The sequence below is a fragment of the Microcebus murinus genome, chromosome 14 (genome assembly GCF_040939455.1).
Source record: "Microcebus murinus isolate Inina chromosome 14, M.murinus_Inina_mat1.0, whole genome shotgun sequence".
Lineage (NCBI taxonomy): Eukaryota > Metazoa > Chordata > Mammalia > Primates > Cheirogaleidae > Microcebus > Microcebus murinus.
This window is the reverse complement of record NC_134117.1, coordinates 9,211,186-9,234,582: the sequence shown is the minus strand read 5'-3', so window position 1 is coordinate 9,234,582 and position 23,397 is coordinate 9,211,186. Positions and strand designations below refer to the sequence as shown.

At 45.1% G+C, this 23,397-nt stretch overlaps 1 long non-coding RNA gene across 1 annotated transcript; it reads right to left on the bottom strand.

Annotated features, from left to right (window-relative positions):
• Window positions 1-5,601: 5,601 nt before the first annotated feature.
• Window positions 5,602-23,397, bottom strand: LOC105870806 (uncharacterized). The gene is made up of 3 exons (XR_012922939.1): window positions 23,185-23,397; window positions 8,027-8,169; window positions 5,602-5,806 (listed from the first exon to the last, which is right to left on the bottom strand). It is a non-coding gene; the product is annotated as an uncharacterized LOC105870806 (long non-coding RNA).

Sequence of the window (23,397 nt, the reverse complement as noted above, 5' to 3'; positions counted from 1 at the left end):
CTCACGCCTGTAATCCTAGCTCTTGGGAGGCCGAGGCGGGCGGATTGCTCAAGGTCAGGAGTTCAAAACCAGCCTGAGCAAGAGCGAGACCCTGTCTCTACTATAAATAGAAAGAAATCAATTGGCCAACTGATATATATATATATAAAAAATTAGCCGGGCATGGTGGCGCATGCCTGTAGTCCCAGCTACTCGGGAGGCTGAGGCAGAAGGATCACTCGAGCCCAGGAGTTTGAGGTTGCTGTGAGCTAGGCTGACGCCACGGCACTCACTCTAGCCTGGACAACAAAGCGAGACTCTGTCTCAAAAAAAAAAAAAAAAAAAAATATCTCTTGGCCAGTTAAGAGCATGAGTTTAGAGGCTGGGAAATTCAAACGGCAGTCTATGATATCAGGTGGGAAATTATATCTTCACTTTTGCTACCGCAGCTGTAATCTAGCATTTCTTTCATTTATGAAGGAAGGTGACAAACCACTATAGTATGAGCATATCTGACTTTGCCACCAATAGAAATCACAGATAGTTTCATGGAATATTCAGTTGTTACAGATTTCTCAAAATATCACTAATGCTCATTGCGAATTCTAAATTATAGGAGTTACTAGACTTGCAGCTAGATCTTATATTTTCATGTATTAAAAGCACATATATTACTATATCACAAATTTGTTTTTTAGTATTTTGATAATTATATTTCAATATATTTGGCTTCCTTTGTAACTATATATATTTCATTTAATCTATGTAAGGCATTGTTCTGAGAAGGGATCCAAAAATGTCATTGTACCATCACAAGGGGCCATGGCACAAAAAAGATGAAAAACTCCTGGTTAGGAGTAAAACAAAGTCCCTAAACTCTTACCTGCATGTTCTATCCACAAGAAAAGGGCCTCATCATAAGACCCCTGCCAATTTGGGCTGACCTGATATTTACTTCCGTATTATTAGAGATTTTTTTTTAGTTAAAAAGTATTCACGCTGAGTAGACAGAGGGGGGCTGGGGGGAAGCCAGAGATACATAAAAATAAAAAGTACAAGTTCCCAAGCTCCATTTCCCCAGTATAACTATCATGACCAATTTGGTATATGGCTGTTCCGACACTACACTCATTATGTAATAAAAATGGAATAAAACAATCTACGCTCTTCTACAGCTGGCTTTTTGCACTTAACAAATTGAAAGAATAAAGAATGATATTGTGGACATCTTTCCTTTATATAGCTTTGCCTCATTCTTTTTAGTGACTATAGTGTGTTCCACTACCTGTATGTACCCCAATTCATTTTACAAGCCCCAATAAAGGAGATTCATAATCCAAGGTTTTCCTGACCAAAGGTGACAGGGAGAAGTTATCATCTGAACCTGAGAAGCTTAGCAATCTGGCTTTCACATCTGCCACAGAGCTCTGTGAAATAGAGTCTACGGTGACGAAGGCAGTAGCGGAAGGGGTCACTGGTGAAATGAACCACAGGCTGCAGCTCTCCAGCCCAAGGAAGGGGCACTTTGTCCTTCGTAAACAGATGTGGCCATTCCAGCCCGCAAGCGTGTGGGGAAGAGTTGGAACAGAGGTAGGGGAGGATCAGTCCCCCAGCCTGGGGACTCCTGGGGGGAGTGGCCAAGTCCAAGAGCAGAAACCAGGCTCTGGGCCCTACCTGGTCCCAGGAACGCTGCAGCAGGCACGGCCATCCACATGTCACGGTTGGCCATGAGTCTGTCAGGTTCCGTGTGATAGGATACCCACTCGTGGCAGTGGGACAATGCCCCCGCAATCCTCTTTCCCAATTCTATTCCTTCCAAGGCTGTGCACAGCCCTGCAGCTAGGCAAACCCCTCCTACTTCACAGCCACTCGTGATCTGCAGGTTTGGGGAACTATTGTCATCACTTGCCTCCTCGGGGTGGATAAAACGGGGAGGAAGAAACTCTTGGGGCACAGTCAGTGAAAACATAACCTGGTGGACAGGGTCTGCTGAACACTCAAACCAGAGAGCTCAGGCAAGGCCAACACGAGACCAGAGGCCCCAGATGAAAGGGGAGAACTTGGTTTGAGAGAGTGAAGGGGCGAGACGGCAAGGCGCCCGGGGCACACATGGAGACCCCGGAGAAGCCAGCTCCCCGTCCGGTGGCTCCTGCGCGCGAGCACTGCTCTGGGAGCCACAGGCCCAAGCAAGCGCCCGCTGCTCCGCCAGGCCCCTGTGGTCCGGGGAGCGGCTTCCCCGCTGGGTGCTCGTTCCTCCAGCCACGGAGTCGGGGATTGGACGTGAGAGCACTTTTCACTGGACCCTCGGCAGGGCCCACCGCCGCCCGCCCGCCCCCATGCCTGAAACCCTTCTCCCCTTTCTGTGCCTGTGCGATTCCCACACGCCGGGCTGCCGCTTTCTCCCGCCCCTGCCTCGGCGAGACCGTCTCATTTCCCTCTGCAGATGCGCTCCCCTTCCCATCGCATCTCGCGTCTCCATCCTGCTTTGGGTTTCAGCACTTTCGAATTCCCTGGCTGGGAGTCAGCTCCTCTATCAGAGCCGGCGGGCTCCAGCCTGCGCCGCCGCTCCGAGCAGGGACGGAGACAAAGCCCGGCTTGTTCGCCGCTCCACAGGCTGCGAGTTTAGGGAACGGGGGCTTCAAATCTTTTCACGATTTTGTTTTGGCACCAGAGCGTCTGTGTTTAATTCTGCGTCTCCTGCCAGACCTGGGAAGCCGAAGTGATAATATCAACACGCGGAGGGACGGGGAGCGCGCCCGCCACCCCCGCCTCCCGCGAGGGTGGGGAGGAGGGCCGGGTCGCGCAGGCGCACATGCTCGCACATGGGAGGCACACGCTCACGTGCACGGGCACACGCACGCGCACACTGCCTCAAACACATTCACCCACGCACACGGACACATGTGTGTGCATACACACATACACACACGCATGCAGACACTGATACCCACACTCCCACAAATACACAGCCACATGCACACACAGCCATGCATACACACAGACATACACTCACCCACCCACAGACATATATTCACACCAGACACACACAGACTCACATATACAGACGTGTGTGCACACTGATACACACATATACCCAAACACATGGTCACACTCACACACAGGCACATGTTCCCATTTAACCATAGGCACACAGCCATGCACACACACAGACACACTCATACATCGAGACACACGTACACGTACAGATGCGCATGTGTGCACACTGACGTACATACACACACAGGCAAAGGGAGGTGTGGGCTCTGCACAGCAAGGAGTGCAGAAGTGTCACAGGGTGAGCTGTCACAGCTGACTCCCAGCTCCTAGGACCTGAGAGAACACAGTTTCTGGTCACGAGGCATCTCCGAGGGGCCCATCAATTAAGTTCAACCAATTAAGCAGACAGTTTCTATGGCGACGTTTACTTTTCTCAGCTCTGAAGTTCAGCAGCGCCGGTGTCCGGCAGATACGAGGTGGGTGCAAGCTGTGGTCAAGCGCAGCAAAGCGAAAGGCCCCTGATCTCTCTGGATTACTCTGCAGATAACTGAGTTTATCTGCTCTATTTTTAAATAACAAGACGTGGGAATGAGATGGCATTCGTTGACCTAGCGCACCCAACAGATGTCCAGAAGGTGTCAGCAAGGGTTCCGAAGCAAGGCCACCCCAGAGACTGTCCCATCATCCACTCATGACAACTGCAGTAAGATCCCCAATTCTCTCATGGAGCAAGAGAGGGCAACAACTCCCTGTCCCATGCAGTGGGGAGGCGGGAGGCCAGGTGAGATGGACAGGGCAAGTCTACCTACAGATTGGGCCCATGTGGGGACACAGTTGGCTTCATTGTCATTGTCATCTACCTCCGCAGTACCCAGGATCCCGGACAGAGGAACTTCAGATCATCTAAAAACTCACGATCAACACATATGCACATACGTGTATGCACACATGTGCGTGTGTGTGTGTGTGTGTGTGTGTGTAGCTGCAGACATCTTTTCATGCTTTCAACAGGAGAACCAGACTTAGGAGAAACAGGCTGCTGTGAGGAATGAACAACGAACATGCAATGCCTCACAGGTGCCCAGCACCTAGGAGCTGCCTAATCAAAGCGGCTGGTGTGGTTCTCATGTTCTTTAGGGTCCTAGTTATGCTTGGCTTCAGTCTCCCGCAGAGAGCTTCGCATCCCTCAGAGAATAAAGAATGGCCATGAAGGTGGGGGGGGCCCAGTACCCCAGCGTGGAGAGAGAGCGCTTGGGGGCGGAGGCCAGGCAGGCGGGGTTACAATTGGGCACTAGCTGAGCTGAGAAAGGATCAGCCAGCACCGACTCAAACCTCTCTTCTATCTGATGCATCAGACCGATTTTAAATGTGTAATATATAAAAATATGGAAAGGAGAACATTATCGTAGATGTGTTGAATAATGTTTATGAAATAGGTGAAATCAAGGCCGCTGTCTTTTCTGAACCGAGTGCACTGCCAACACCACTTCCCCCTAAAGCTGCTGGCCTGGCCGCCAAGGACTGGGGAGGGAGGGAAACCACCAGCCCGGGTGCCAAGGTGGCCACCCTTTTGTGCACTCTTTCTCCTGGGGCTTCACCTAAGGTGTTTCCCGGGACGCCTGCCTTAATCTCTTGGTCGCCTCTGGTTCCTCATGGACATGGAGACCCGCCCTGAATCTCAGTCCACGGTGACCCTTCTGGGCTGGAAAGCAGGGTTTTGGAAATGTATCTGCTTATCCAGGGAAAGCAGTATAATGTACTGGGTCTAGGATTCCGACAAACCCCCATTTAAATTCCACTCTGACACTTACTGAGGACCTTGGGCAAGTCACTAACCACTCTAAGCCTTGGCTTCCTTATCTATGAAATGGGGAGAATAAGACCTGATTGTGGAGTTACTGTGAGCATTAGATAAGCTTTTCTTTATTTGTTTATACTACATCTCCTTCCAGAACAGGGCTCTGTGTGTGCGTGTGCACTCGTGTGCGTGTGTGTTGAGCAGGGTGAGAAGAATAGGGACAGATAAATAAAGCTGAATCAGGCATCCCATAATGACACAGAGCAGGCCACCAACACAGCTCTGTCATTCTAACGCCTCCCCTTACAGAGTCTCTAAGTTAAGGTTGTTCAGCAGAATGCCACATTTCTTACTGGTAAGATCAGATAGAACTTTCTCCCAGGGATACACTTTTTAAAAAAAATTATAACCCTATTCCAGTCGACGCCTTATGATCAAAATGGATTCAAATAATCTCTTTGTGATAGTGATTTAAGGCTTATTAATCACTATAAATTATTTTGACACCCAAGTGAAAAGTCCTCCGTAACGCTTTTAGAATCCCATTTTCATTTAACGTTAATTAAAGGCCACTAACCGTAAAAGTATTAATAAAACCAAATTCCCAAAAGTAGCTCCCAGCTGACAGGCTTCAGCTCTGGGCGAGTTACGGGACCCTGAGCAAAACACAGGCCCTAATGAAATTTTAACCACGGAAATGTAATCAGCAAGACCGTGATAAAGAGACAGCATTTCTCAGGGAGATAATAGATACTTTCGATAATAAACTTTATGATCATCATTAGCCTACCTCCAGTGGTTTATGGCTATTTAGCAAAAGACTTTCAAATCAAACAGCCTTACTGCCACACTTTATTGTTGTTTGGGGACTGTATTTGATTATCCTACTATTAATAATATTGGGCCCAGTACACACGTTGAGGGCAGAGGAATGTGAGGCTGAGTCCAAATGACGATCAGAAAACAGAAAAGGTTCGTGCCATTCTCACGGTTTATGTCCCGAAAAAGTAAAGGTTGCCCACGGACTCCGTTCTGTAAGAAAGAGTGAATGTCAACCACTTTGCCGTTTCTTATTTATTTATTTGTTTATTTTTAAAGAAATTTGGGTTAGTCCTAAACACAGTGATGTCTGGAGCATAAGGATTAACTTTGGTTTTTTGTTTTGTTTTGTTTTTTGTTTTTTTTGAAACAGAGTCTTACTCTGCTGCCCTGGCTAGAGTGCCGTGGTGTCAGCCTAGCTCACAGCAACTTCAAACTCCTGGGTTCAAGTGATCCTCCTGCCTCAGCCTCCCGAGTAGCTGGGACAATAGGCATGTGCCACCATGCCCAGCTAATTTTCTCTATTATTAGCAGAGAGGGGGGCTTGCTCTTGCTCAGGCTGGTCTCAAACTGCTGACCTTGAGCGATCCTCCCAATTTAGCCTCCCAGAGTGCTAGGATTGCAGGCAAGAGCCACCATGCCCAGCCTCTGGTGTTTCTTTGATCTTGTGTCACTGGGGATGGACTGGTTGATCACAACACCCAGCCCAACTGCTCGGTGCCTTGTGAATGGCTGGAAGATAGAGTTCATGTCCTTTGGCAGCTCCACTTCTGAGGCAGCACCATGAAGCCACCATAGCAAAAGTCACGGCGCTGAGAGGAAGGCGCTGGGAGAAGATGGAGGCAGGCAGGCAGGTTTAGGTGCTGCCAAAAGGGCTTCAAAGTGTTTGCCATATTGTCTTTCCCTTCTCCAACTGGACAACCGAATGGAACCAAGAAATTTTTAATCTACATTTCAGGAACAAAAAGCCCCAATTGTACACCTTAAACACTTTTTGCTTTAGCCCACTGTCATCTGGAATTCCACGACTTACTGGAAATAGAAGCTGAGGCTGTAGTTAATAAAGATTTTAGCTCAGATTCTGACCTCACCTTTAAACGCTAGGGGCTTTGTTACTATTAGACAAGGCTCTTTGGGGGTGATGAAAGACCTCCCCTTATCTTGAATCCATAACGTTCTTGTGGAGATCTATTTTTAAATCATTTTTGAGTGCTGCTCACCACAACTAAGGACACGGTGCAGGGAGTGCCCATCGTCTAAAGTGAAGGTGCCCGTTGTAACAGCTGATACCCAGAGCAGCCCCGCAAAAGTCCTAGAAATCTGTATTCAGGGCCATCTCCATTTCTAGAGCTGCCGGGGGAGAAGGAAGAACTCAGACGTCCCCCAACTGCGTCCCTTCATGTAAGATACATCTGCATAAAATGAATGCGGAGCCCAAATTTTTGCTGGAGGGGCACACTCAGACCTTCCTCTGGGAGAAGGAAAGATATTGAGAGATGCCAATTTCAGCTATGAAAATGTCTGGGCCCATGAATACCATTCTTCCCAGCCATGGCAGTCACTATTTGGTCAGGGTCCCCTAAAGCACAACTTCCCAAAACATGAAACCCCAAGAGAACACTGAGATCCCTTTTGACAGGCAGCCCTGTCCACTTAGGTGGGCAGTGAGATCCCCCAGTGCTCTGCCCTCAGGTTTGCCAGCTGAGCAGGCAACAGTGAACGTGCAGAGCAGATGGACAGCCCCATCTGCTCACAGAAGTGGTGACAGGCCAGCCCCCGGCCCCCACCAAGTCACTTGAAGATAGGACTCAGTGGGCACATGACCAGCGTGTTCATAAACCCGTCAGAACTTACCCATCCGAATAATGGCTGTTCTCAAAGAGATCACTTTAAAAGGAATTATAATTGCTCTTTTCCTTAAAATCACTTAGCAATCCACTCTCCATAGTCAGTTCCCAAGCCACTGGTAAAAGTGAATCTTGACGATTAAATGACATGATTAAATAAGGAAGGTCTGCATGCCTACCATGGTGCTAAGTATACAGCAGGCACTTAATAGATGTTGACTGTTATAATTATTACCCTTCTGACCTCTTAAGATGTGGCTGGATACGCTTGGACAAGGAAGTATAAACCTCAGTGAGTAGAGGCTGTTGGTCACCCAAATTACTTTCCATCTTATTCCCATGAGGCCCTGGGAGCACATGAGCAACAAAACCACAGTCTCGAATTGAATAATGTCACTATGGTACAGAGCGATGACAAGGTAAGCGTGGGTCAACGCCTTCAGGAGCACAATGGAAATCACACATTTCATTCTGAGATCTACCCAGCTATGCCATGAGGGCTGAGGGTAATCATTCGGCCTCTATCTCTTCTTCCCTCCAAAGCAGGAGACAGGTTTCTACGGCAGAGATAAGATCACTTGCTCACCAAACCTGCTTCCTCTTCCCCCCATGCAGGAGGGCTGCATTCCCAGCATCCCTTGCAGTTTGGTTGGAACCACACAATTTCTGGTGCCATCTTCTTGCTCCCCCTCTCTCTCCCTCTTCTGAGCTGTAAGCATGGATTCTGAGCTGAAACCAAAGGATGGAGAAGGCCTGGTCACAGCTCAGAGAAAAGGCTCTTCCCCCAATGAGAGCCACCAAACCAGGAATATCAACGTAAGACTTTGTGAGAGCGAGCCATACAATTATGTCTTAAATCACTGAGATTTGGGGGGCTGTTATTAGCAGCTAGCACCAAGTATACTGATTACTATAATTCTCTTCCCATTAAAGTTCTAGGCAACTTCCTATTTGTATGACAGATCCAGGTGGAGAAGTAGATTAACTAAGACCTGGGTAAGGATGCCCAAGACTTTTCCCATCTAAAGCAACTTGGAGCTATAAACTGCAATCCAAAACAAAAAAAACAAAACAAACAAACAAACAAAATGCTGCTTTGTGTTTGTGGAGAAGGACTGAACACATAGACAATGATGGGTATCTTTGTAGATTATTTCTTACTTGCAAACTACTTTTGCAAGCAGTTCAGATAAAAATATCAATCATAGAAACTTAACTTTAGAGCTAGAAATTAGAGTCACAGGAAGCATTTGATTTTTCTGACCTAGAGAAGGGTTGATGGTTTTAGACCCATGTGAGATGAGGACACTGAAGCCCAGAGAAGTTGAAGTGACATACCTGAGGTCACTAACAGTTAGTAAAGGGGCCAGGGGCCACATCCTCCAGTTCTAATCCGTCCTGTCCCTTGCCTTTATAGTGTAAAAAACTAAAGCCCAGATTCTCAAGTGAGAGCGAGATGGTAGAATCAGATTTGTAGATTTCTAGGGCAGGCCCCAGGTGGTTGCATCTTTATGAACTGCATCTTTGAAAACCCATTTAATGGTTGATTCAGCACTGTCAGGACCTGACTTAAGACAAACAAAAAATCACTAAGGAAAATGGTGACGGAGACAAGCAGAAGGTAAATAGCTTCTCAAAGAAGCTGCCCACCTTGCATCTGGGGTACACTTGGAATTTCACTACTGAAATGGCCTCGATTTGACACAGAACAAATAGGATCCATCTCTGAAAAAGAGAAGGATATTGTTCTTTCACCAATGCTTAGGCCAGTTCAAATACTGGCTAAAGCAAAGAAGATATTTTCCAAACTGTCTATACGAAAATAATTAACAGGCTGCTAGGTAGTGAGTTGTTAAGTAAGAAGGCATTTTGTTCAGTTGCATATGCACAAGTAATTAGAAACTAATATGGATGCTTGGCCTTGCTCCTCAGGGAAAAGGCTTCATGTTAGAACAAGTGACCCAGAATGGAAACAAAGGCAGAGGAAAAGTCAAAGTCCTGCATCTCCTCTTCAGGAATAGGGAAGAGTAGGTGGAATTGGAGAAGGGGCCACAAGACAGTCTTGATCTTGAATGTCTACTTGGGGGAACCCAAATCCCATCCAACCAACCCAAGGTCTGGTCTTTCAGATGGAGACCATGAACCTCTGAAACCCAGGCCCCTCTGTATGACTCACATTGGGGGGCTGAAGAATGGCCCCCCAAAAGATATATCTACATCCTGCTCCCCAGAAACTGTAACTGTCACCCTGTTGGAAAATGGGTCTTTGCAGATACAATTAAGTTAAGGATCTCAAGACGGGATCAACCTGGGTTACACGGGTGGGCCCGAAACTGAATGATGGATGCCTTGGGAGAGAGAACACGAGAAGGTCACGTGAAGACAGAGGCAGAGACTGGAGTGATGTAGCCACAAGCCAAGGGACAAGTGAGCCACCAAAAGCTAGAAGAGGCAAGGAAGGATCCTCCCCTGGAGCCTTTGGAGGGACAGTGGCCCTGAGAACACCTTGACTTTGGACTCCCCACCTCTGGAACTATGAGAGCATAAACTTATAGTTTGTGTAATTTTTTTACAGCAGGCCTAGGAAATGAGGCAGGAGGCTGCCGGGAAGGGAGCCCCATGAAATATCTGGGAAGTTCCTCCAATCAAACCCGGAAGGCCCTGCTTCCTTGTAGAGTCCCTGGGAGATACTCAGCCATGACTCATGTATTCATTCACTCAGCAAACATTTGCCAGTGGGGATGTCTCTCGATCTTCGTCTAGTTCACAGGTTGGTGGAGAAGGGTGGTCTTGGGAAAAACTAACCAGAGCGCTGGGAGAAGCAAGAAAGGGGATACGACATGGATGGAGGCTGGAGTGGGGCTCAGCCACCAAAGGGGTCTCCCAGAGAAGAGCATGCAAGGTTGCCCCCTAAGGTCCCACTGTGAATGGATAGTTTTCTATCCTAAGAATGCCAGAGTTGTGAGCAGTATGCCTGCTCTATATTACTCCTCCTTCTCTTGCCTACACCCCTGACTCTGGGCAGGGAAAGAGGAGTGGAGGGTGGCAAGTGGTCTCTGCGGAGAGTTCAAGGCTCAGATTTTCTCAGAATTCTCTCCTGGGTCTTGGGTTGGGACCAAAGCTGCCATCGGCACAGTGGCCAGGTGGGAACACCTGGAACTTCACACAGTGGAAGTCGAGTCTGTCCAACAACACTGCAAGCAAAGGCGCCTAGCAGAAGCAAGAGCCTGCATGAGAAAGTCGTCTTCCTCAGCTATCACAGCCATCAATTAAATATGAAGGCAAGCAGGAAAAAATCCTCCAGAAAACCCACACTTTCCACTTGGTTTTCCTCAAATTGGAAAATGAAAGGCCAGTCATAATCTGCTGAAAATAAACTGTTGGGAGAATTCACAGAATCTGAGCATGGAAGATCAAATGTTGCAATCGAAGGGAATGAGGATGTTTAATCTAACCGGAAAAGAAAGATCCACACTGTAGAACAATTGGAATTCACTCTGTCTGTGCTTTTGTGACAGGAAACCACCAAGCTGAACATTAGAAATGTTCATTCAGAAATCCAAGTCTTGGTTTTTGATGGCTTGGGTCCTTAAAAAATAATGGCAGGCGCCAGGTCAGCCCTGAATAGAGGGTGCAGCGTGGAGAGCAGGCAGATGCCCACGTGACCTCCAGAGTCAAGTTCAAGGAGGGCCCGGGGTCAGCGACCCCAAATGAAATCGCACAACTGGTCAGCAGCCTTTGACTAAAACCAGTTCTGGGAAAGAGACGATCTCCCTGGAAATGTTTATAGCACATACTGGCTCCATCCTTTCCTGCTCTCCGGCGAGGACTGAATCCATTTTGCTCAACGCAGCATTTTTAGACAATGTGGGTTTTATGGTTTTTGTAAAACAGGGAGGAATGAATTGCAAAACCAAATATAACTAGAAATGGCTTTGTAATTTTAAAATAAAATAAATGAAAACAGTTCAGACCAAGGATTGCCCTCCAAGAGTGGAAACCCAAACACAATCACTTTCTGCAGAAATATAGGGGAAGGAACAGAAGCAAATCCAAAGGGACTGAGATCCAAAACTTAAACCCAATAAACTCAATAGTAGAAATTAAATACAAGTTATGAAAATCTTACCAACCCTAGAGGCTAGGAGTAACACACACAAAGAAATCTATTGTCCTTTCAGATTTTCATGGGCAAGAACCAAATTTGGATTTTAACAGCTTCCCAATGCTTTAGGAGTACAGACATTTATGTTGTGATAAGCATTTGTATCTGAGCAATCCTGTCTCTAGGAGCAAAAGAACTAAACGAACTGCAAATGCTTTGCAAACCCCCCGCTAAGGCACGTTGTAGGTCTGTCTAAATTATTCTGCTACCAGGGTAAGTGGAGGCATAAAATCTCGGTAGTCTATATTTACTCCACCTGTCTAAATGTCCAGAAGGAGAATGATTGAGTAAATTCAGAATAGCCACTTAAGAGAACGATATGCAGTCCTTTAGAAAACGTTTAGGAAGCCTGTATTGCTAAACAGAGACTGCTCATTATATAATGTTAAGTGAAAAGCAAAATTAAAGATTGGGGTGGAGAGGAACTACCCAAAACATTATCAAGAGCTGTCCTTGGGTGCTAGGATTAGGTATGTGGGTTTTTTCTATTTTCCAAATTTAATAATGTCATTAGGATAAAGAAAAAATGATTGATAGAAGCTTTTAAAAGCTTCCAGAAAAAATATGACCCTACATTATTAAATGTCGCCTTTCTTATAGGGATGCCAGGCAAGAATTTACAACACAATAAAACATGGAATTGTTTCTTACCCTAAACTTTCCTTGTTTGGGTCCCTGGGGAGCAAATTTGGAGGAAATTAATTAAGTGTCTCGTCTTGGACACTTTGGGTCTGAGATCTCTGAGATATGGAAATGACAATACCAGCTAAGTGGTTGAGTCTATAAACCTTCAATGGAGATTCTTTTTACTTTAAATATGGCAATCGGGGGACTATCCAGGGGAAAAAATACATTCCATCTTCACTTAATGTTTCTTTTGCTCACATACAAAATTATGATACAAAAAAAAAAAAAAAGAAGAAGAAGAAGAAGAAGAACCTGGCCAAACTTTCACATCTCACTTTAAATGCATTTAGGGTTTTTCTTTAAGTTTCTTCCCAGCTGAAATTCTACAGTTCCTAGGCAAATGCAAATCAATATTACTGAAACAGGATTCTTGCTTGCAGGGACTAGAAACCAACAAGAGAAATTATTGGGAACAAACAGAACTGAAGAAAGGGGTAAAATACCAGGCGTCAGAGAAAGAAGAATCAGAGAACCATCAGGAATTTGGGTAAGAGGAAATAATGACAGACCCTTTAGGGGGCAATTGTTAAAAGAATCAACTCAAATGGTGTCCATCCTTGTTCGATATGCAGATTCCCAAGAGAGGTCATTCTGACTGGCTTAGAACTATCATGAGCTCAAATCCTGGCCAAGAGAGGGCAGGACATCCCAACTGACAGTCCCACCAAGACTGCACATGAAGTAGGAAGATGACACATAACTTATATGAGAAGGAACGCATGCCAGGTAGGAAGATAACTAATATCCCTATCATCATCCAAACCCAGGACCCCATGCTACGTTTTACACAGATGTGGTGCAAAGAGAAAACAAGAGCAATAGTTACAACTGGGTCTATGGAAGCCCCTGTATGTTAAAGCCATGTGCATAACCACTGACATGTGGATGACTCTGCCTAATAAATACTTTGAGTATACACACTGCACACAAAACCCATGGCTCAGAGCTTCAGAAAAATCAAACAAGAAATTAATAACAAAGACAGTGACTTTGCAATTATGTTTATAAGCAAGGAGTTTAAAGTTAAATGAGCCAAATAGTGAGGGGGGAGGAAAACTCTTTTGAATTCGGTGCCTTGAACAATAAAATTAACAACAGAAGAATTCCCATTGTACCATGAGGCTGTGTTTTATTGACTTGTTTTTGAACTCTACTTTTGAACACAATGAAAGTTGTGTGTTTTGCAAACAAAATAAATATTTTTTTTTCCTCTCCCAATACTACATAGAAACCTTTAGGGCAAAGTTAAAATAAAACCTCATTATTTCAGATTCTACTCATTCCAGAATTATAATAATTTGGCTTGGGCTATATTGAAGCCTGCCTTTGTACTCTCTCTGAGTAGTGGTTTTACTAAACAAATCAATAATACAAACAAGATTGCTGGGAGGCATGGTTAAGGCTGCAGCCACAGCTTGCATGCAAATGACAGAGCTTCTCAGAGAGGTGTCTTAATCGTCCTCAAAACGGAACTGGCAGGGCTTGTTAGCAGCAAGTTCAAATGTCCACAGGCCCCCTGCATTTCTTCTAAAACTCTTCTCTAGTTCAAATCCTCACCCATTCCAGTGTTTTCTTTCCCTCTGTTAGTTCAATCAAATGTTGTTTGGCGTGCTTTTTAGGTGCGGAAAAAGTAGAGAGTAAGGAACCTGTTTGCCAGCTAGTCTTAAAGACAGGCTGCTGTTTCTACATCAAGGTGAGGCAGCAATAAGAAACGGTGAGTGGGCACAAACGCCAGCAAATGCATCTAAAGGAGCTCATGTCTTGAACGGAATGTAAAGTAATATCATCCTCTTACCAACATCACAAATTATTTATAATGTACTTTATTCCACCTCACCGGTACATCACAGAACATATGAGAGACAAACATGGCAACAACAGGAAGTGGTCACCACATGGTCCCTGTGCTCTCTTCGAGACATGGAATGTGAGCAGAAGTAATGAGTGGCACTGCCAGGTCAGGACAGGTAACGGGAAGTGTGCTTCCTCCAGCTTCCCCCTTTTCCCTGCCTGGGTGACTTTGGAAGCCCCTTAGTGAAGTAGTGAGAAGATGAAGACAGCCTAAATCTCTGACTTAGACTCTGATATGAGTTGCCAGATGGAAGAGGGACCCTGAAAAACACCAGCATGAGATGCCCAAGGATTAAATAAATACATTTTGCTCAAGGAAACACTGAAACTTTGTGACAAAGCCACAAGGCCTTGGAGTTGTATTGGTTGCTGTGATGCAGTTTAGCCCGTTCTGGCTAACACACTACCTATTATTATTCCCATCTCACAGACAAGCAAACTGAGACTCAAAGAAGACATATGATGTGCTGAAAATCATATTGACAGTAACTGGCAGGGCTCAGAGTATAGCTCAATTTCCCTAAGATCCAAATGTTAAGATGCTGCCTGACTGCATAAATTAATGACCAGCTGGTATTCAATGACAATCTGTACAATTAATACATGATGCCAGGAAAGACACCATCATTCTTAATATGTTTGTTTAATCCAGGGCCTCTTTAACTTTTTCATTTGCAGGCATTGGGGACTAAAGAGACGCTACACGCCAACAAAGCCCAGAACCTTCCACGAACCTCTGCTGCATTTCATTTTTCTTTGTGAAGGCTTCTTCATAAAAATCAAAAGAGTATTGTTAAGGGTGAGTGGTGAGAACAGACTTGGGAACCAAAAAAAAAAAAAAAAAGTAAATATAAGTCCAATTTTTCATTCTGCCAAATTCAAACAAACATCATTTTAATGACCTGGCAGCCCCCACAAAGTCAGCAGCCACCAGTTAAATAAAAAGCCCATTCATTTAGGAAAAGAAGTGTCAACATAGACATTTAACATAAGTCAGGTTTCCATAGCAGAGTGACCCTGTGCAGGGTGACAGGCACATGAGGGCTGGGGTTGGTTAAACAGCATCTCCCAAAGTAAATGCAAGGAACATATATAAATCTCCCCTCTAACCTGGACCCAACTCACACCCCATCTCAGGGGCAGATCTTAATGTAAATATGGGAACTTAGCTGGGATTTTCAAAGGTCTCCATAATTCATCAGTCTGGGAGGTAATGTCTCCATCAGTGTTCAGGAGGAATAAAAAGTAGCATCTACCAACTTTTCTTGGTAAGAAATATAAATTGGCATAGACTACCCAAAACAACCCAGCATACGCCTTGTAAACATACAAAGCTCCTAGAAGAAAACTTAGGAATACATCTTTATGAACTTAGAGTAGGCAAAGATTATTGAGAGAGACAGACACAGAAAGCAATAAACATCAAAGGAAAAAACAATTATTGAACAAAGTCAAAATTTTACATTTTTTGCTTGTCAATAAACACTGTAAAGAAAACAAGTAGGCAAGCCACAGACTGGAAAAGAACATTTGCAGCACACATTTCTGATAAAAGACTTGATTCTGGAATATACAAAGAATTCATATAACTCAATAATAAAAAGGCAAACAACCCAATAAAAAATAAGCAAAAGATTTGAACAGACATTTCACCAAAGAAAATATTCAAATGGCCAATAAGCACATGGAACAGTACTCAACATCATTAGTCATTAGGGAAATATAAATTAAAATGACAACGAATACTGTCACATACCCACCAGAATGGCTAAAATGTAAAAGACTGCTAACGCCAGGTATTGGCAAAGATATGGGACTATCAGGACTCACACATTACTGCTGCAGTATCCAATGTCACAGCCACTTTTGTTACATGGTTAAATAAGCATCTATCCTATGACCTAGCAGTCGACTAAGTATTTATCCAAGAGAAAGGAAAATACATGTCCACAAAAAAACTCATTCATAGCACCTTTATTCATACAATTACAGACTGAAAGCCACCCAAGTGTCAATTAACAGTAGAATAGATAAGTGAATTGTGATAGATTCATACAATGGAATACTAGACACCAGTAAAAACATTCAAATTGCAGAGACATGAAACAATATAGATGAATTCCCAAGACATAAAGTGCTGAATGAAAACATTATGCTGAGTGGAGCCAGACACAAAATAGTACATGCATGATGATTCCATAGAGTGTGGAGGGGGATTAACAGGGAAAAGTTACAAGGATACTTTTTGAGATGATGGAAATATTCTATATCTTACTAGGCGTCTGGGTTACACAGATACATGCATTTGCCAAAATGGATAGAACACTTAAAATCTGCGCATTCCACTATATGTAAATTATACTTCAATTTTTAAAATGCATTAGGGAAAAATTATCTTTTCTATATTAGGCCAAGGCTAAGGACAGACCGGTAAGAGAACTCTGGAAACATCTGAGGACAGAATCCCACCAGGAAGCAAAGGCCTCATCCAATCCGGGGGAGGTGGCAGGGGGTTTCTCCCCAACTAATTTGCAGTCTTCGACCAAGACCAAAAATACGATGATGACATTAACCAACCCACAAATCACAGTGAAAGCATATCTCAGACACCTCCTGTGTGTGCACCTTTTCAAATCTTCCCATTCAACCTTGCACTCCAGGTTCCACCGCCATGACCTCACGCCACGGCAGCCTGCAGTGCCTGACCAGGCCCTTAGCTCAGAGCTCCCACTGCCCGCCTCGGTTCTCTGATGCCCTGGGGCGGGAGCCAGCACACGCAAGTGCCTCCAGGAAGTGCAGGCGAGTTAAGAGCCTTGGGACCACCTTGGCCAGAGCCAGACAGGGAACTGGCAGTCAATGCGTCCCTCTGAATTGCTGTGCAGGCAATGCTAAGTGCACTTCCTCAGGCTCCTCGGAAGTTCCCTTGGGATGGAGCGCCCGTCACCAAGACAGTGGTCAGTTCAGTCACACATCCTGTTACTGACCTGTCCCCGCCTTCCCTTTGCCTCTCATGCTCCCTGGGACGACTTTTCAAATAAACCATCTGCAAGCAAATCTTTGTATCAGGCTCTGCCTTCAGGGGAACTAGGGCTAAGGCAGGCTTGTGAATGTACAGAAATTCACGTCTACATGCACAGATGCTTCCCTGGGTGCTGAAACCTTGTACAACACAGGCCCCCATTCGACTGGCTGCTTGCCTGGAATGCTGTCCCTTGTATAAACTAGCAGGAGACCGATGGTCTCCTGCTAAGAGTCAGCTCTTGCTAAGGTACACACCTTGATAGGAAGCATAGCAAGAATCATTGCCCAGTGTCGGCTCCAGAACCAACCCCTCTCTACCTCGGTAATGGACCCATTCCTGGGCTGAATGCAAGCCTGGGAGGGTCGGGTCACTGGGATTCTACCACTGATCCTGCTGCTACTGACTAATAACTAATAACTGAGTGAGGAACAGAACAACACTCCAGGGAGGCACCTACCTTGTCAAAGACAAGACTTAAAACTTGTGATTTTAAACTTTTAACACATTGACTGCCACATTAGAAAATTTTTCTGCCCTGGGGCTACAGTGTTTTATTACAAAAATAGAATAAAAACTTCAAAAACAAAATGAGCCTCTCTAATTTAATGAAAAATCTGTTAGTTTTTATTGTTTTCTGTGTGTGAGTTATATGTAACTCATGCAGCACTAGAATCAATTTTTACACTGCACGCCACTTGAGTTGTATGAAACTCACACACACTTATTGAATTTGTTTCAGAGAATTGAGTCTTCCCAAGCTTCACAAGGCCCCGGGCTCAAAACTAGCGTGAGTTCAAAACAATTCACGTAGCAGTTAATGTGTTAAATGGCTATTTTTCTAATATACAGTGAATTATGGTAAAATATCAAACAAATATTGAAAGAACACCAACACAGTGGCAGGCACCAATGCTGTTTCTGGTTGCATCTCTTGTCGGGCTCCATGGCCCAGCCAATCCTCAACCACCACCAGAGAGTGTGGGCTTGCGGGCTCACCTAGCCCTTCTCCATTCATCTGCTGTATTTACAAGGCTGCAAGCAAGGAATTTCACCCTTTGTATGTCTGTCTTTCTCCTGGGCAGTGACTCACTTTTTTTTTTTTTTTTTTTTTGCTTAAAAAGAGACTAGTTACTGAAAGACACAGTGTAAATATGACAAACCCATTCAATAGGGATAGTTCGTTAAAGTCAAATGGCTTGTTCCAACAGGTTTTCGGCTGAATTGCTTAATGTATGTTTTATGAAACTTTACAAGGCATCTGCCAACGTTTAGCCAGAATGGCGGGTTGGTGTGTTGGTTTTCCTCTGCAGGGAAGATTCAAGAAAATGGTAATGGGATGTGAGGACAATTACTTAGAAGCATGTTGATGAAGACTGGAAAACTAGATGAGGAGCTATTAAATCTGCTGGAATCGGAGCCAGGCTGTGACTATGCGTGGAGACAGGCAGGCTCAGACTCTGTCGAGGCACGTTGAGATCAAGGCCGGGGAATTCGTCAGCCTCAGCTCTCAGCTCCATTCTCACCCCGGATGCAGGCAGCGTCAGAAGCACAGAGAATCCGACAGAAATGCAATTTATATTTTGGAATTCCGGTGTATGCAGAGGAGGGAGATGAAATGCATCCTGGCTTTGATTGTGTTCTCTCTAGTTTACAGACTAAAGAGACTCTGGGTTTTGTGACAGCCAAATAGGATACAGGTCTCTACTGGGAGGAAAAATCCACCGCTAAGTGCACAAATGATTGTCCACAACTTCAGCTGCACAAACTTAAATAGTAAGAAGTCCTCACAAGTGCGTCATCCGAGGCTGTCTACCTCCTCTCCACATCTGACCACCACCCCTTTCCAGCCGCCTTCACCAAATAGGCACACTTTGCAAACTTTCGAGTTCCCTGCTGCTCCCTGCACACGCCAGGCGGTTTCATGGCTCTGTGCTTTCTGTCATCCTGCCCCTCCACCCTGAAACGCCACTCCTGGTCCCCTCATCTTTCACAACACAGCTCGTGAATCAGCTTCTCTAGGAAATTTCCCACCCAGACTTTTCAATTTGAACTAGACTTGCCCCTTTCCTCTCTGGGATTCCCGCTGTACCCTGTACTTCCCTGCATCTTGCACCCCAGAACGCTTGGGAGTAGAAGCCATGTCTGACTTCTGTCTGTACCTTCACTGCACTTACAGTACTGAGCGCATGCTGTGTTTTACGACTAAAGGAATGAATACTATACAAGGCAATTTGATCAGTTGAGAACGTGAGAAAATATTGGAGGATTGCTGCCTTGAAAAACAGTTGGAAGGACTCGGGGCTGCATTCATCTAGAGACTCCAGAGTATTGCGCACAAAACCCCGATAAAGCCAGGGAGAAAACACATTCTGCAAAATCACAAAGGCTTCCCCTACCCTGGGAGCCGATGCCGACACAGGCTTAATCCACAGGCTGAGCCGTGTGCCACTTCTCATTTCCTGATTAAAATGCACACTGGATTTCCAGAAGAAAAGTGCAGCCGAACAGATGCATGAGGAAGATAAGGGAAAAATCATTCAGATGGCACACAATGCAGGCTCTTCCACTTCGGACTTCACTAACTTATGACAATGTTCCTTCTAGAAGAATCTTGGAGAGAAACTGCACTTAGATCCTGAGAGTAACCTCTCTCGGACTCTGAAGGGAGGCGTTAGAAACCACAAAGTTCCTAATAACTCGGGGATCCACAGACCCCTTAATAATATTTCCATTTCTTCCTGTCTTCCTCTTAACCAGATCATGATTATACAACAAGCCTTATTCAAAGGCGCAAATTTTACCTCGAGCAAAATTCAGAGGTAAACTAGGGAAGGAACTAGCACAGAGAGAAGAATATAATTTAGAAATACTTTTCCTCCTACGTGGGGAGCAACTAGTTATTTTGGCATTGTTAAAAACAATGGTTTCCTGCAATTCATCAAAGAGATAAATCTGAGCACGCCAGACCTCTTCATTACCCCTGTGGCCCGACAAGCTCCTAAAGGCGAGGGGGCCAGTTTTCTGCCAGCCAAGGGACTCGGCCCCGCACTCCACAGGGGAGCGAAGGCTAAATCAGCCGGAAAAAGGTAGAGCTGCACAGCTCGGTGAGCACGGGTGCAGACAAGCGTGGATAATTTTCACTCCCGATACAGCTGGACTGACCACTAAACTGTCACCTCATATTGAGCCTGTAACTGAGAAACCACAATTATCCTTTTGAGCACATTTACGAGGAGACACGGGGAGCCCAAGGCGCTATGGGTGAGACTATGTAGAACAGGTGGATGGGGCAGGGAGTGAGGACTGTCACATGTGCTTCCCTGCGGGGACCAGAGAGGGAAGCCAGAAGGCCAGCTTCACGGCAGTCTGTACTATAACAGAGACAGAGCAGAGCAGAGGATGGGATGAGATGGAGGCGGAAAAAAAAAAAAATGGAGAAAGGCAAATGACTTCTTTACCAGAGTCCCGGCAGCTTCCAAGCTCCAACACTGCTAAGCCTTTAAGGCCAAAGAGGTAACTCTAAAGTCAAGGAACAGGCCGGGCGCGGTGGCTCACGCCTGTAATCCTAGCACTCTAGGAGGCCGAGGCGGGCGGATTGCTCAAGGTCAGGAGTTCAAAACCAGCCTGAGCGAGACCCCGTCTCTACCATAAAAATAGAAAGAAATTAATTGGCCAACTAATATATATATATATAAAAATCAGCCAGGCATGGTGGCTTGTGCCTGTAGTCCCAGCTACTCGGGAGGCTGAGGCAGGTGGATCGCTTGAGCCCAGGAGTTTGAGGTTGCTGTGAGCTAGGCTGACGCCACGGCACTCACTCTAGCCTAGGCAAGAAAGCGAGACTCTGTCTCAAAAAAAATAAATAAATAAAAATAAAGTCAAGGAACAGCCTTGTTTCTTTTCTGTCTTCCTTTTCTTCCCTTGCACAGGAAAAGTCACCCCCAACTAAATCTGACTGCCCGCCCTTTCCAATTTCTAGGCCTCAGGCAATGACACATGATTTTATCTATAGCACGATCCGATATTTAACTGCAACCTCCAAATATGATATGTATTTCTGACACTTGCTGACATGTTTGGGATCATGAAAATAATGAATCATTTACATTCTGTGAATTCCTTCAAAACTTTTCCAAAGCAATAATTCATTAAGGCTCCCTGCCCCTCCTCATTTTGAAAGCACAGATGAGTCCTGTTTCTAATTGTCTTCAGCAACTCCCAAGTTTCTATTTAGAAAGATAATTAAGTATTAAAATTCTCTGTTGCTTTCACCATTACAAGATTTTCTTACTAGTTCTTACTTAAAAACCCTGGTGCACGAACATCTCCACAGGTTTTACCTTGATCATAAATACAATTTTTTGGCAGTTTTGGATTTGGGGATTGATAACGCATGGCACTGGTGTTTTTTACATAACCTGAGGACTTCCATTTAAAGCACTCTCAAGGCATGGCCAAAGATTTAGGAGCCCATTTCTACAAAGTCAGCTATTAAATGTCTACTAATGTCAGACGTTAAAAAACTCAAGTGACCAGTGGAGAGTTTAATTCTAAGAGTGTGTCATATACAATTAGTTAATCTACAGGACAGGAGAAATTTCTAATGACAAGGTAAGTGCCAAGTGTTGAGGCAGAATAAATAGGTAAAAAGTGGCTGGGAGGAGTGGTTACAGCATCAAGAAAATGATGCAGTCCCAGACCGTACAGGCAGAATGTGTAACCTGGAACCCTCCTCCTTCCCTAAATTTTCCTACTCAGCTGTCCCAGGGAATTCCACGTTCAGGGAATAATACACCCCTGACTTGAGGTCAGTGAGCAGACAGGATTCATTTGTATGGAGATTGCTTTGTTCTATTCCGTGAAGCCAAGAATGTCTGCATTCACATTTAAAACAACAAAATCATCTTTCATAAGATGTTTTCTCCTTCAAACAGGACAAGAGAATTGAAGTATTATGTCCAGCATGGAATTTCAGCCCCTCCCCTTTTGACCTCCACTGACAAGGCCCTTTGTGCCTTTTTTACCCGGTGTCAGTAGTTCTCAAACCCAGCTCTCTGGACTGGCCGCATCAGCATCCTACGGGAACTTGCTAGAAATGCTGATTCTCAGGACCCCCTCCCCATGCCTGACCGAAGCAGAAACTCTGGGGACGGGGCTGCACGGTGCAAGTTTTCTCATAAATTCCCCCAGCGGTGCTGATGCTCGTTCAAGTATGAGAACCATTGCTGTTCATGAACCGACTCCCCTCAGCTAATTCTGGCCACAGTGAGGCAGGGGGAGAGAAAGCTCCGCGTTGCACTTGCAGGTAAATTCTAACAATTGCCTTTCTCCCTTTGGTGTTTATAGGTCTGCCTTATTCTTCCCATTGACTTGATGGGCACGTGTTTGACGTAGAACAATATGGCTCTGCAAACAGGGTGAGCATCTCATGCTAAGTTTTTTTTAAAAAAACAAATTTTATTTTATTTTTTTAGCCATTTCAGGTAACAATCCCCCACGTGGCCCGTAACACCCAGAACTCTGGTGAATGTTACAATTGTTTTGCAGACAGGAAGTGACTGCAGCATTAACACTATCCAGAAGTGAGTGGTGATAAACTCTGGCACCGCTACAAAAAGCAAAAACCAGACTCGGAGAGGCAGAAAGTCAGAGAATACATTCTGCAGTTGAGAGGAAAAACCCACACAAACTCAAAACAAAACCAGTTCAAATAAACCTCGTTCCTTGCCATCTATAAACACAGTGAGTTCAAGGGAGAATCTTTTGGCCCCAACAAGAACCATGGAATGAGATAAGATGTTTTCTCCTTTATTTTAATGTGGGGACCGCATTGGCGCCCCCATTATAAAGGCATTTCAAATATCCATTAATGATTTAATTGACTAATTCCCATCTTCCCTGACTGCCGTATTGGGTTTATCTGTGCAGCGCTTCCTGCTATTATCGCAAGTCTCTGGCAGCTTAATGAAGGCTGTGTGTCAGCAAACGCTATTTTTTAAAAATTGGAGGATAAACTTACAAGGGGTAAACGTTCCATTAGCCGCCGAGAGGTCACTCGTGCCCCGACTTGCCTTGCATGCCTGACACCACTGCCTCGAGGAGTCCACGTGGCCCCGGGCGACAGAGCCGTTAAATCTTGTCCACGGAGGACATTCCTCTTCTGGCTTGAAATACAACCTGATTAATGAACTCACCTTCTTCAGGCCCCAGGTACCTGTCACAGTACCCAACG